Source organism: Scyliorhinus torazame, chromosome 24 (genome assembly GCF_047496885.1).
Source record: "Scyliorhinus torazame isolate Kashiwa2021f chromosome 24, sScyTor2.1, whole genome shotgun sequence".
Classification (NCBI taxonomy): Eukaryota; Metazoa; Chordata; class Chondrichthyes; order Carcharhiniformes; family Scyliorhinidae; genus Scyliorhinus; species Scyliorhinus torazame.
The window spans coordinates 34312804-34327472 of NC_092730.1; the positions used below are offsets into that span (position 1 = coordinate 34312804).

Genomic DNA, 14669 nt, shown 5'->3' on the forward strand with positions numbered 1-14669 from the left:
TGTCCTCATTCTTACAATGTCCAATCACAATCATTCCTTTCCCCATTCCTTATTAGCATAGATGTGAGGCTCTGTCTATTTAATCAGCGCTCGGAAGAGGTTTGCTTTATTTCTGGGTGATATTGACGATGGTTGACGAGAAGAAACCAACATCGAAACCAGCTTCCAAGAAGGGAGCCAAGAAAGTCATTAAGAAACCGGCAGTAAAGGGCGGCAAGAAGCGGCGAAAGTCGAGGAAGGAGAGTTACTCCATCTACATCTACAAAGTGATGAAGCAGGTTCACCCCGACACCGGCATCTCCTCCAAGGCCATGAGCATCATGAACTCCTTCGTCAACGATATTTTCGAGCGCATCGCGGGTGAGGCTTCCCGCCTGGCCCATTACAACAAGCGCCACACCATCAGCTCCCGGGAGATCCAGACCGCCGTGCGCCTGCTGCTGCCCGGGGAACTGGCCAAGCACGCCGTGTCGGAAGGGACAAAGGCGGTGACCAAGTACACCAGCTCCAAGTAAAACTGTTCTCAAACTCATCAAAACCCAACGGCTCTTTTAAGAGCCACCCACAATTTCTGGAAAGCTGCCAAACCATCGTTTTAAAATTAGTATTAGACTATGAATAGCCAAATCGGTTCAAATAGGGTTTCACTGGAACATAACATCCTGGGTGATGTCGTTATCGCCCGGTCGATCTTCGTGCCTTGAAAAAAGTCTCATCATTTAGTGACTGCTCGGTGTCCCTGTGTCTTTGGTTTCTGACTTGGTCATATTCGGTCCCTGTCGCTAGATTTGGAGAGACAATAGAACTCCAAAACCTCCCTTTCAATTTGTGTTCAGGTTTCCAAAAACCTCCCTTTCTATTTCAGGCTTCCTCAATAACCGATCAGTTTATTGAGAGCACACCAGTGTTGTGGGAAAACTCCATTTCAATACTGACACGAGCTCCAAATTGCTCACTCCACTTTTAACACTGAAGTAGTCTACAATATGGAATTTTTAAAATAAGGTTTGTAGTTGGCTGTGAATTAGACATTCTGTCTGCGGCTTGAGAGCGTTTTAAACAGCAGCCAGATTAAACTCAATTGGACTCCAGATTGTAAAAATCTGTGGAGACAGTTTCGGATTAAATGCCCCTTTTATAAATCCGAAACTTTTCCACAGATTCTCCCAGACATGCTGAGTTTATCCAGCATTTCTCTTCAATTCACATTTGCAGCATCCACATTTACTCCACTTTTAACACTGAGGAAGCGGGAGCAGTCTACAATGGGAACAAATGTTATAGTTTGCAGATGGCTATAAAATAGACACTGCCGACGGCTGAAAGCGTTTTAAACAGCAGCCGGATTAAACCTGTGGAGACAGTTAACGTTTCGGATCTAAACGTCCCTTCTACAGATCTTAAACGTTTCTCTCCACAGATTCTCCCAGATATGCTGAGTTTATCCAGCATTTTCTCATTAATTCACATTTGCGGCATCCGCGTTATTTTGCTTTAATTTATTTTGGGATTGTTCTGTTAGAGAGAAAACCCGAAATCAGAAACTGACAGATAAAGGGAAACTAGACTCGGGAAAGAGAGAAAATCCAACAATCTTATACTCAAAACTCAAATGATTTATTCACATGTTTTACGGTCCCTGTTCAATTTTATCTCTTTTATCTTTTCGCGCTCTTTTAAGCTTTAAAATAAATATTCGGTTGGAATCTGAACATTTGGCGCCCAAACTTTCCGCCCTCAGCACCGTGGAGTCTCCTGATTGGTGCTTCAAACAGACATCTGATTGGTCAGTTTGTGCCAGGCTGCACAATGTTGTTCAGATAACCAATCAGCAATGTGTGCACCGCCATTCCTCCTGAAGCTATAAGAGAAGTGAATGTGGGCGGGTTTCCTCATTCTGTGTGAAAGTGTTTGTGAGATTGTGACAATGTCTGGAAGAGGAAAGACCGGCGGTAAAGCTCGGGCCAAGGCCAAGTCTCGCTCCTCCCGGGCTGGACTGCAGTTCCCGGTGGGCCGTGTTCACAGGCACCTGAGAAAGGGCAACTATGCGCAGCGTGTGGGGGCCGGAGCCCCGGTCTATCTGGCTGCTGTGCTCGAGTATCTGACCGCTGAAATCCTCGAGCTGGCCGGCAACGCGGCCCGGGACAACAAGAAGACCCGCATCATCCCCAGGCACCTGCAGCTGGCCGTCCGCAATGACGAGGAGCTCAACAAGCTGCTGGGAGGGGTGACCATCGCTCAGGGCGGGGTGCTGCCTAATATCCAGGCCGTGCTGCTGCCCAAGAAAAGCAGCGCTGGCGCCGGCAAGAAGTGAAGCGACCATTCTTTAATCTAATAACACAAAGGCTCTTTTCAGAGCCACTCACTTTATCGGAAAAAGGGTGACCTGGAACCGATCCGCTTAGTGTCGTGTTTGTGAGAATTTCCCAGAGGCTTCCGGCTGGAATGGTTTATTTCGCCTCCTTACTCGTAAACCAGCTCGGTACATTATTGCTGCTGCCATTCTCAGGTCAGTGCTCTCAATGTGAGGATTTGGGCGGCTCTGAAAAGAGCCTTTGGGTTTTGTTAAATTGTCAAATGGATTTTCTCAGCCGCCGAATCCATAGAGAGTGCGGCCCTGGCGTTTGAGAGCGTAAACCACATCCATGGCGGTGACGGTCTTGCGCTTGGCGTGTTCAGTATAGGTGACCGCGTCCCTGATCACATTCTCCAGGAAAACCTTCAGCACCCCGCGAGTCTCCTCATAGATCAAACCCGAGATGCGCTTGACGCCGCCACGGCGAGCCAGGCGGCGGATTGCTGGTTTGGTGATGCCCTGGATGTTATCACGAAGCACTTTGCGGTGCCGCTTTGCTCCGCCTTTGCCCAGTCCTTTGCCTCCTTTCCCTCTGCCAGACATGATGCTTGTTCAGTCAAATCGCTGCTGAATGAGAGACGAGCTGCTGCTCTTTCCTTTATTATACAGCCCGCCCCGACCTGACTGAGAGAGAGAGGCGGGGAGCAGACTGAGTGACAGACAGAGCAGTGAAATGTCTTTGATCATCCAGCTCCTCCTCCTGCCTGCTCCAACCCACATTTTATATTCCAAACATAAGTGAAATGAGCGCGCTGAACAACACGTACAACTGCAACATGATGGGCTGCACAACTGCAACATGATGGGCTGCACAGTGGTCAGCACTGCTGCCTCACAGCGCCAGGGACCCTGGTTCACTCTGACCCTGACATTCTGTGTCTGTGTGGGTTTCCTCCCACAGTCAAAGATACGCAGGTTCGGTGAATTTGCCATGCTAAATTAGCCCTTTGTGTCTCCGTGTGTGTGTTAGGTGGAGTTGCGAGGGAGTGGGCCTGGGTAGGTTTGCTCTTTCAGAGAGTCGCTGTGGACTCGATGGACTGAATGGCCTCCTGCACTGTCGTAATTATATGGGAAGGATCTCGGTGTTGCTGGACGTGGCGCAGGTCTGGCCCATTCCCCAGTCCTGCGCGCAGCAGTCACCCGAGCCACCATCAAGTTCATCTGGAGATCACAGGGACCCATATACAAACAGAAGGGACAGCATGTACAAATCTCTGGATAATGGAGGGAGAAACATACACAAGGCTGGCCTCCCCCTGATGTCCACCTTTGTGTGTGGCTACATCAAGCTGTGCGTGGATCCCCAGTACACAAACACCAAGTGTCACTACGTACTGAGGTTCTACCTGTCCCCGGTGTTACGAACGATGGGTCTGGCCTCATTGCCGCAGGATGCTCTGGTAGTTGGACCATATCGTAACACCTGTCCCTCATGGAAACATTTGTTCAGGAAAACACCTTTGACCACAAGGCGATCAAGCAGTGGTCTGCACGTAATGTCCTCGAGGCCCTTCGGGAAAAAGAGATGGTGGATCATGTCAGATGGTTCCCCTGAGCGGACTCTCAGAGGCATCTGGCAGATCATCTCATCACCAGAACTTTCAAACAAGCACCAAGCTTGGCTGGTGGTGAGCAGGGCTCTCCCGGGAGATCCTTCCTGCACTCCCGAAGTCTCAACGCCGTCACACGCTGCCCTCGAAGTGGCTGGGGGAGGGTGGGGGGTGCAAAATGGTCACTCGCCTCCATGTGGAATGTGCCTTTCCAAATAAGGTCTGGAGAGTGAAAGTTCATGGATGACACCAAGGTTGGTGGGAGTGGCAGAGAGTGTTGAGGATTGTCAGAGGATACAGCAGGACATACATAGGATGGAGACTTGGGCAGAGAAATGGCAAATGGAGTTTAATCTGGACAAACGGGAGGTAATGCATTTTGGTAGGTTTAACATAGAGGGGAAATATACCGTAAATGGCAAAATTCTTAGGAATACATAAAGTCGGAGAGATCTGGGCACGCAGGTCCACAGATCTTTGAAGGCGGCAACGGAAGTGGACAAGGTTGTCAACAAAGCAGACGGAATGCCAGCTTTCATTGGACGGGGCATTAAGTATAAAAACTGGCAAGTTATGCTACAGCTGTACAGAACCTTGGTAAGGACGCACTTGGAATATTGTGCACAATTCTGGTCGCCACCTTACCAGAAGGCTGTGCAGGCTTTGGAGAGGATGCAGAGGAGGTTTATCAGGCTGTTGCCTGGTCTGGAAAGTGAGCTTTATGGAGAGGCTGAATAGACTCGGACTGTTTTCATTAGAAAGACGGAGGTGTGATCTGATAAAGGCCAACAAAATTATGAGCGGCATGGACAGAGTGAATGGGCAGGCAATCTTTCCCAGGGTGGAGGGGCCAGTCACCAGGGGGCATAGATTTAAGGTGCACAGGGTAAAGTTTACAGAGGATGTGCGAGGCAGGTTTTTTACGCAGACAGTGGGGAGAGCATGGACCGCGTTGCCAGGGTAGGTTGTGGAAGCAGCTACATGATGGCGGTCAAAAATCATCTTGACATACACATGGATCGGATGGGTAGAGAGGGATACGGCACAAGGAAGTGCTGAGGGTTTTGGCAAAGTTTGGTATCATGACCGGTACAGGTTTGGTCGGCCGAAGGTCCTGCTCCTGTGCTGTATTGTTCTTCGTTTAAGAGATGCAGTGGGATTTGTCCAGGTTCAGCCCGAGCAGCTCTGTGACACAGGATTCTGTGCTCTACGGGCTATTCCCAGGGGGACACACTGAGACAAACATCAACTGCTGCTGGAGGATCATAAACTCGGTGAAAGACTCTCTTCGGTCTGCCCGTAACCTGTTGATCTTCCAGGGTAAAGAATTGGCCTCGACTGAGTGTTGCAGTCTGGCACATTCCAAAGTCCAGGACTACGTGCTGAGGGACGCACTCAAGCTTGGGGTACCCGGCACCAAGGCTCAATGGAGAAAGGCCACTGTGATGTGGAAAGGCCACTGTGTAGGTTTTTGCAGCAAATGTACACCAAGAGGCTGGTAACCGGGTAAAACCCCGTGTCTGTGTGAGTAACACTAAAGAGGGGCTGGTAACTGTGTAAAATCCACCTCGTATGTGTGATTAACACTAAATGTTTAAAATTATTGAAGCTTTACAGGGTGGAACATGACTGATGTAAATATTTTGAGAAGAATTGTAATGTAAATATTGAAATGTGTGTAATGTCCTCATTATCCAACTGAAGAAATTCAAGTAAATCTGGAGCTCTGGAGAAAATGTAAATATTATTGTACGAAACGATGTTATTGTGATGACAATTTGAAATGTTTGACCATGTTTATTTCAAGGGATTTTATAAATGAAGTATATTTTTGAAAATAAATTGTGTGCTTCTATGAAAAATGAAGTCAGTCAGTGAAATGGTAGTTTGCAGAAAGTGTGAGTTTGAGGGGCTGAGTGACAGTGTAATAACAAACAAGCTGCAGGCAATGACTGCAAATTGAACCTCACATTGGGACAAACAGACAGCTACAAAGGTAATTGGTTGAGCCCGAGGGCGCAGGGCCATTTGCAGCCACACACACAGTCCCCCCAACACGGGCTCTCTAGGATGTTTTGCTCTCTATGCGATGACAGTGAAATGGGGAATTGATTCTCAACGCGGAATTGCTGGGGGATCTGCGCATGCCCGGCGTAACCGCTTGCCTGTCGTCATTCAGATATTTAGAGCACATGCGCAGCCCCTCTCCCGCACACTCCATTTGGTCAGTGAGTGGAATCGCTTTGTTGAAACTGAGTGAAATGTCAATGTCAGGGCCCAGGTCAGCGAGGAAACAGCGTTCTCATTGCAGCAGCACATCCATCTGGGAGTGTGAGCAAAGAGGCTCAGAGATCATTACTGACTCGGGGGGTGTTCAGGGAAAATCGGGCGCTGTTTTGCAAGAGGCGCAGCGGAGCACGATCTTGTTCCGGGACTTGGAGTGAACGGGGGGGGGGGGGGGGGGCGGGAGGGAGAGCTTTTTCTGGGCCTGGCTTATTTGTCTGATTCTGGGTTAGGATTTGGAGAGTATTTTCTTTATTTTACTGATTATCAGTTGAAAGAATAGATTGATCTATCATTGGCCTCATCTGACCCTAACTTACAAGAATTTTGTTTTTCTTCTTCCTCGTTCAACAGATGAAAAGATGAGTTCCAAGATGATGATGATGATTCCTCAGCAACATAAATGTACAGCCGTCTCCTTCTAACTGACTGTAAGTACAATATTAATCCAACATTGCAGAGACACAAACACAACATCAGCTCCACCGTCACTGAGCAGAAGCAGTCAGATTCGCAGAGACCTCAAGTCCCAGATGAACATGTCCAATCCAACAGTCCTCATTATCCAATTGAAGAAATTCAAGTAAATCTGGACTTCTGGAGAAAATGTAAATATTATTTACAGATACACGAGAGGACAGGTGGGATAATTTTCCACAATTCACCCCTACTCTCTCATGGAATGTTGGATCAACTTTTGACAACAGCGTTTCATCTGTAAAGTAAGCAGTATAGTATTAATTAGGCGATAGATTCAGCAATCAATGTGCAAGTATCCATTGGCACTTTTTTTAAAACTTTCTTAGTTTAAAATATATCAGAAGCAAAGCACTTGAATAAGGCATTAACAGAAAAATGATGCATTTACATTGTTCTCCAAAGGGACACTTATCAAATTGTCAGGCCATCCTTTCATCTCACAAGTTGTGAACCTTTGGTACAAGTAAAAGGTCGGATAGTACAGCTTATTGAAAAGTGCAGAAATAATCATAAACTTCTACCGAGATACCTCCCAAAAAAATATATAAAATTCCCATCCAAATATCTCACACAATCTCAGATATAATGGTACAGTGTCATTCTCATGAAACAGACATGGAAATAGATCATTTAACATATCAATGTTAGCACTAAAAGTAATAATGGAGGATGAATACTGAACAGAATGTTCACCCTTAACTCACAAAACAGATATTGACAAGTACAGAAAACACAGTAAAATCTTGCACATCAGAGAGGTGGACAGACTGAGATTACCTGTCCTCTCGTGTATCTGTAAATAATATTACAGATAGAGATTAAACCCAGAATCCCATAACAGAGACAGACAGCTACAAATGCAAGCACAGAGACAGAGTGTTAGTGAGTCAAATTAAGTTTTCCCCTAACACTTGACCTATAACAAAGACAGACAGCTACCGTGGAATACACACTCACACATTCAAACACCAACAACTGAGCAAGAAGCAGTAAAATATGCCATATATCATAAATAGACAGTGAGGGTAAAACACACACTCGCGTTTTCTCATGCACATGCTCACTCACAAGTAACTCAGCAGGAAGCACTATATATGCAGTGAATATCACAGGGAGTCTGAGGGTGAAACACACACACACCAATAACTGAGCATTTAGCAGTAAAATATGTCATATATCGCACACAGAAACAGAGAGGTTTATACACACTCACTCACACTCTGTCTCTCATACACTCACACACATCCATGCACTGTCTCTCCCACACACTCACAAATCAATAACTGAGCAGTAATCAAGAATATATTAATTGTATATCACAGAGACTGTGAGGTTAATACACACTCACTCACACTCTCTCTCTCACACACACATTCTCCCTCTCTCACACACACACACCAGTCACTGAGCAGTAATCAATTAAATATGCAATATATACCACAGAGATACAGTGAGGGTAAAACATGCACTCACTCTCTCACTCACACTCTCACTCAGTCACACAGCAGTAACTTTGCAGTAAGCTGTAAAATATGTGAGTGTGTGTGCTTTACCCTCACTGTCTCTCTATGATGTATAACACATTTTACAGCTTACTGCTCAGTTACTGCTGTGTGACTGAGTGAGTGTGAGTGAGAGAGTGAGTGCATGTTTTACCCTCGCTGTATCTCTGTGGTATATATTGCATATTTAATTGATTACTGCTCAGTGACTGGAGTGTGTGTGTGTGTGTGTGAGAGGGAGAGAGTGTGTGTGTGTGCTGTGAGCAGTAAAATATTTGTTATAAATCAGAGAGAATCAGTGAGGGTCTTTTTCTTTTTAATCATTGAATTTACAGTGCAGAAGGAGGCCATTCAGCCCATCGAGTCTGTACCGGCTCTTGGAAAGAGCATCCTACTTAATCCCACACCTCCACCCTATCCCCATAACCCAGTAACCCCACCCAACACTAAGGGAAGCTTTGGACACTAAGGGCAATTTATCATGGCCAATCCACCTAACCTGCACATTTTTGCATTTTGGGAGGAAACCGGAGCACCCGGAGAAAACCCACGCACATACGGGGAGGATGTGCAGACTCCGCACAGACAGTGACCCAAGCCGGAATCGAACCTGGGACCCTGGAGCTGTGAAGCAATTGTGCTATGCACAATGCTACCGTGCTGCCCTTTTTAAGAAACAGATAGATTTAGCACTCAGGACGAAGTGTATCAAAGGAGATGGGGGGCGGGGGGGAGGGGGTAAAACACTCTCTCTCATAGAAACCCTACAGTGCAGAAGGAGGCCATTCAACCCATCGAGTCTGCATTGACCTTTTGAATGAGCAGGCTACCCGAAGACCAATCTCCCACGATCTCGTTGTAACCCTACCGAGGGACAGTTTAGCCTATTGAACCAACCTAACCTGCACATCTTTGGACTGTGGGAGGAAACTGGAGCACCCGGAGGAAACCCAAACTCCGCACAGACAGGCGCCTGAGGTCAGAATCAAACCCAGCCTCTGGTGCTGTGAGGCAGCAGTGCTAACCACTGTGCCACCCTGCTGCCCATCAGCAGCACATCCACTTTTCACCCTGTTGCTCTCACACACATTCACCATCCCTCACACATACTCACAGACTCACCCTCTCACACACACTCTCACACACCAGGAATTGAGCCATAAGCAGTAAAATATGTGTAATACATCACAGAGATGGTGAGGATAAAACTTACACTCAATCTCTCTCACACAGACACTGGCACTCACACACACCATTAACTGAGCAGTACGCTGTAAAATATGTGTCTATATCATAGAGAGACAGTGAGGATAAAAATCTCACCCACACTCCCTCCATCTCACACACACTATCTCACTCATGCTCTCCCACACACACACACATTAATTGAGCAGTAAGCTGTAAAATATTTGTTATATAATCACAGAAAAACACACACTCGCACACTGTCACACACACGCTATCTCTCACACACAGATGCTCCCTCTCTCATACACACGCACAGACTCTCTTTCACACACACTCAGTCACTCTCACTCACACACATACCGGTGGTAAGCAGTTAAATATGTCTAACACATTAACACAACAATAACTGAGCAGTAAGATATGTTTTATTTCATAGAAACACTGAGCATAAAACTCACACTTCCACTCACACACTCTCACTCACCAGCAACAGTGGCACAATAATCATTAAATATCAACTCTGTCTCTCTCTCCTCTCTCTCACACACACCCATTCACTCTCACACACCAGTAACTGAGCAGTAAGTATTAAAATATGTGATATATATATCATCGAGAGACATTAAGGATAAAACTCGCACACACTCTCTCTCACACGCCAGCAACTGAACAGTAAGAATAAACACACACACAGTCACTAATATACTCACACACTCTCGCTCACACACCCACACACCAGTAACTGAACAGTAAGCAGTAAAATGTTCATTATATATTGCAGAGAGACATTGAGGTTAATATGACTCTATCTTCTAATAATCTTTATTGTCACAAGTAGGCTTCCATTAACACGGCAATGAAGTTCCTGTGAAAATCCCCTAGTCGCCACATTCTGGCACCTGTTTGGGTACACGGAGGGAGAATTCAGAATGTCCAAATTACCTAACAGCACATCCTTTGGGACTATCTATCCATGAGTGCGTGTAGTAACCTCACTGTCTCTCTGTGATATATAATGAATAGTCTTGTGCTTCCTGCTCAGTTACAGGTCTGTGTGTGTGAGAGATAGTGAGTGTTGAGAGTGAGAGTGTGTCTTTACCCTCACTGACTCTTTATGCTATATAACTCATATTTACTTCTCTCACACACATTCTGTCTCTCACACACTCATACGCTATCTCATTCACACACTCACACCAGTAACTGAGCGGAAAAATATGCATTATCTATCGCGGAGAGACAGTGCCGGTAAAACACACTCTCACTCTATTTCTCTTGCAAACACTAACTCTCCCACACACTCACGCTCTCTCTCTCTCACTCTTGCTGCTTCTTTCGCAGACTCTCTCTCACACACACACATACACACCAGTCACTGAGCAGTAAGCAGTTAAATATGCGTTTTATATCGCAGAGGGTCAGTGGGGGTAAAACACACATTCGCACATCAGTAACTGAGCAGTAAAATATGTGTTTTTTATCACCGAGACAATGAAGGTAAAACACACACACACTCACACAGACTATTTCTCCCACTCAGACACTCCCAAACACACAGTGACACATTCTCTCACACACACTCTCATATTCACATACTCTCATACTCACACACTCTCATATTCACACACTCTCACAACAGTAACTGAGCAGGGAGCAGTAAAATATGCATCATATATCACAGAGACAGTGATGGTCAAACACATTCTCACCACACACCCCAGTAACTGAGCAGCAACAGCAAAATATGTGTTATATATCAAAGAGAGACAATGAGGGTTAAATACACATAGGCTCACTCGCTCCCTCACCCGCTCTCTCTCACGCACACCCGCTCTCTCTCACGCACACCCGCTCTCTCTCACGCACACCCGCTCTCTCTCACGCACACCCGCTCTCTCTCACGCACACCCGCTCTCTCTCACGCACACCCGCTCTCTCTCACGCACACCCGCTCTCTCTCACGCCCACACCTGCTCTTTCTCACGCACACCTGCTCTCTCTCACGCACACCTGCTCTCTCTCACGCACACCCGCTCTCTCTCACGCACACCCGCTCTCTCTCTCGCACACCCGCTCTCTCTCACACACACCCGCTCTCTCTCACGCACAACCACTCTCTCTCACGCACAACCACTCTCTCTCACGCACAACCACTCTCTCTCACGCACACCCACTCTCTCTCACGCACAACCACTCTCTCTCTCACACACCCGCTCTCTCACACACCCGCTCTCTCTCACGCACACCCGCTCTCTCTCACGCACACCCGCTCTCTCTCACGCACACCCGCTCTCTCTCACGCACAACCACTCTCTCTCACGCACACCCACTCTCTCTCACGCACAACCACTCTCTCTCTCACACACCCGCTCTCTCACACACCCGCTCTCTCTCTCACGCACACCCGCTCTCTCTCACGCACACCCGCTCTCTCTCACGCACACCCGCTCTCTCTCACGCACACCCGCTCTCTCTCACGCACACCCGCTCTCTCTCACACACTCGCTCTCTCTCTCACACACCCACTCTCTCTCTCACACACCCGCTCTCTCTCACGCACACCCGCTCTCCTCATGCACACCCGCTCTCCTCATGCACACCCGCTCTCTCTCTCATGCACACCCGCTCTCTCTCATGCACACCCAGTCTGAAACATATCAATGACTGAGCAGCAAACACTAATATATGCATTATATACCACAGAGACAGTGAGGAGAAAACTGATACCCACACACACACTTCTGCTCACACTCTCTCGCTCACACACACACACCGGTAACAGAATATTACAATGTGTTAGACATGACTGAGAGATCTCACACACACTCTCACACACACCAGTAAGTATCATATATCACCGAGAAACAATGAGGGCAAATCACAACTTCACACTCTCATACAGACACTATCTCTCACACACACCAGTCACTGAGCAGTAAGCAGTTAAATATGCATTGTATGTCTCAGGGGGACAGTGAGGGTAAAACACACTCTCGCCACTCTCACATACTCACACACTCCAGCAACTGATCAGTGAGCAGCAAAGTATTTTGTATATGATAGACAGACAGTGAGGATAAAACACACACTCGCACACTCTCCAACACCTGTTACTGAGCAGTAAAATGTGTTATATATCACAGAGATGATGTGGAGATGCCACCGTTGGACTAGGGTGAGCACAGTAAGAAGTCTTACAACACCAGGTTAAAGTCCAAAAGGTTTGTTTCGAAGCACCACCTGTGGGACTTGAACCTGGTGTTGTTAGAACATAGAACAGTACAGCACAGAACAGGCTCTTCGGCCCTCGATGTTGTGCCGGGCTTTGTCCGAAACCAAGATCAAGCTATCCCACTGCCTGTCATTCTGGTGTGCTCCATGTGCCTATCCAATAACCGCTTGAAAGTTCCTAAATGTCCGACTCCACTATCACAGCACGCAGTCCATTCCACACTCTAACCACTCTCTGAGTAAAGAACCTACCTCGGATATCCCTCCTATATCTCCCACCCCAAACCTTATAGTTATGCCCCCTTGTAACAGCTACATCCACCCGAGGAAATAGTCTCTGAACGTCCACTCTATCTATCCCCCTCATCATCTTTCAACCTCGATTAAGTCGCCTCTCATCCTCCTTCGCTCCTATGAGAAAAGCTCTAGATTCATCAACGTTTCCTCATAAGACCTACCCTCCAATCCAGGCAGTATCCTGGTAAACCTCCTCTGCACCCTTTCCAATGCTTCCCCATCCTTCCTATAATGAGGTGACCAGAACTGCACACAATACTCTAAATGTGGTCTCATCAGGGTCCTGTACAGTTGCAGCATAACCCAACGGCTCTTAAACTCAAGCCCCCTGTTAATAAAAACTAACACACTATAGGTCTTTTTCACGGCTCTGTCCACTTGAGTGGCAACCTTCAGAGATCTGTGGACATGAACCCCAAGACCTCTTTGTTCCTTCACATTCCTCAGAACCCTGCCGTTGACCCTGTAATCCGCATTCAAATTTGTCCGACCAAAATGAATCACCTCGCACTTAGCAGGGGTTAAACTCCATCTGCCATTTTTCGGCCGAGCTCTGCATCATATCAATGTCTCTTTGCAGCCTACAACAGCCCTCCACCTCATCCACTACTCCACCAATCTAGGTGTCATCAGCAAATTTACTGACCCACCCTTCAGCCCCCTCCTCCAAGTCATTTATTAAAATCACAAATAGCATAGCCCCTCTCTTCGGTGAATACTGAAGAAAAGTATTCATTCAACGCCTCTCCTGTCTCTTCTGATGCCACACAGAAATTTCCACTACTGTCCTTGACCGGCCCTAACCTCACCCTGGTCATTCTTTTATTTCTCACATAAGAGTAAAAAGCCTTGTGATTTTCCTTGATCCGACCCGCCAAGGACTTCTCATGCCCCCTCCTAGCTCTCCTCAGCTCTTTTTTAAGCTAGTTCCTTGCTACCTTCTAACCCTCAAGCAACCCTACTGAACCTTGTTTTCTCATCCTTACATACGCTTCCTTTTTCCTCTTGACAAGACATTCAACCTCTTTTGTGAACCATGGTCCCCTCTCACGGCCATTTGCTCCCTGCCAGACAGGGACATACCTATCAAGGACACGCAGTATTTGTTCCTTGACCAAGCTCCACTTTTCATTTGTGCTTTTCCCTGACAGTTTCTGTTCCCATCTTATGCTTCCTAATTCTTGCCTAATCACATCATCATGAACCCTCCCACAATTATTTTATTTTATTTTAAAACATTTTTATTGAAGGTTTTCATAAAATATCAATAACAAAATGAAAAAGAAACCCACCAGGGTAAAGTACAAAACACAGTCCAGAAAAACAACCCTCCATATCCCCCTCCCCCCCCCCCCCCTGTACATGAATAATATTACATACATAATCAGGTATGTTCCAGAAACATATATACAGACAGATTCAAAGATGCCAGACAATCTTTACAGATCCAGAGATGGGGTAAGCCCAGGTTAAAGGGTTTTGAATTGTGTCACAATTCACTTGACACAATTCACACCTCTTTAACCTGGGGTTACCCCATCTCTCGATCTGTAAAGATTTAATGAAATGAAAAAAAATGAAATTTAAATCGCTTATTGTCGCAAGTAGGCTTCAATGAAGTTATTGTGAAAAACCCCTAGTCGCCACATTCCGGCGCCTGTTCGGGGAGGCTGGTACGGGATCATCTGCTAATGCTCACATTCCAAGCATTGTCTGGCATCTTTGAATTTGTCTATATATATGTTTCTGGAACATACCTCCACATTCACCTGAGGAAGGTGC

At 46.6% G+C, this 14669-nt stretch overlaps 1 protein-coding gene across 3 annotated transcripts in view; it reads left to right on the top strand.

Moving 5' to 3' along the window:
* Positions 1-6435: 6435 nt before the first annotated feature.
* Positions 6436-14669, top strand: part of LOC140400001 (histone H2B-like) — a 135700-nt gene continuing 127466 nt past the window's right edge. For 2 of the 3 annotated variants that reach the window (XM_072489497.1, XM_072489499.1), the window contains exon 1: positions 6541-6620. The gene's annotated coding sequence lies outside the window, so the exon portion shown is untranslated. Of the gene's footprint in view, positions 6621-14669 lie in introns of all 3 variants that reach the window. The other variant, XM_072489498.1, reaches the window with a different exon arrangement.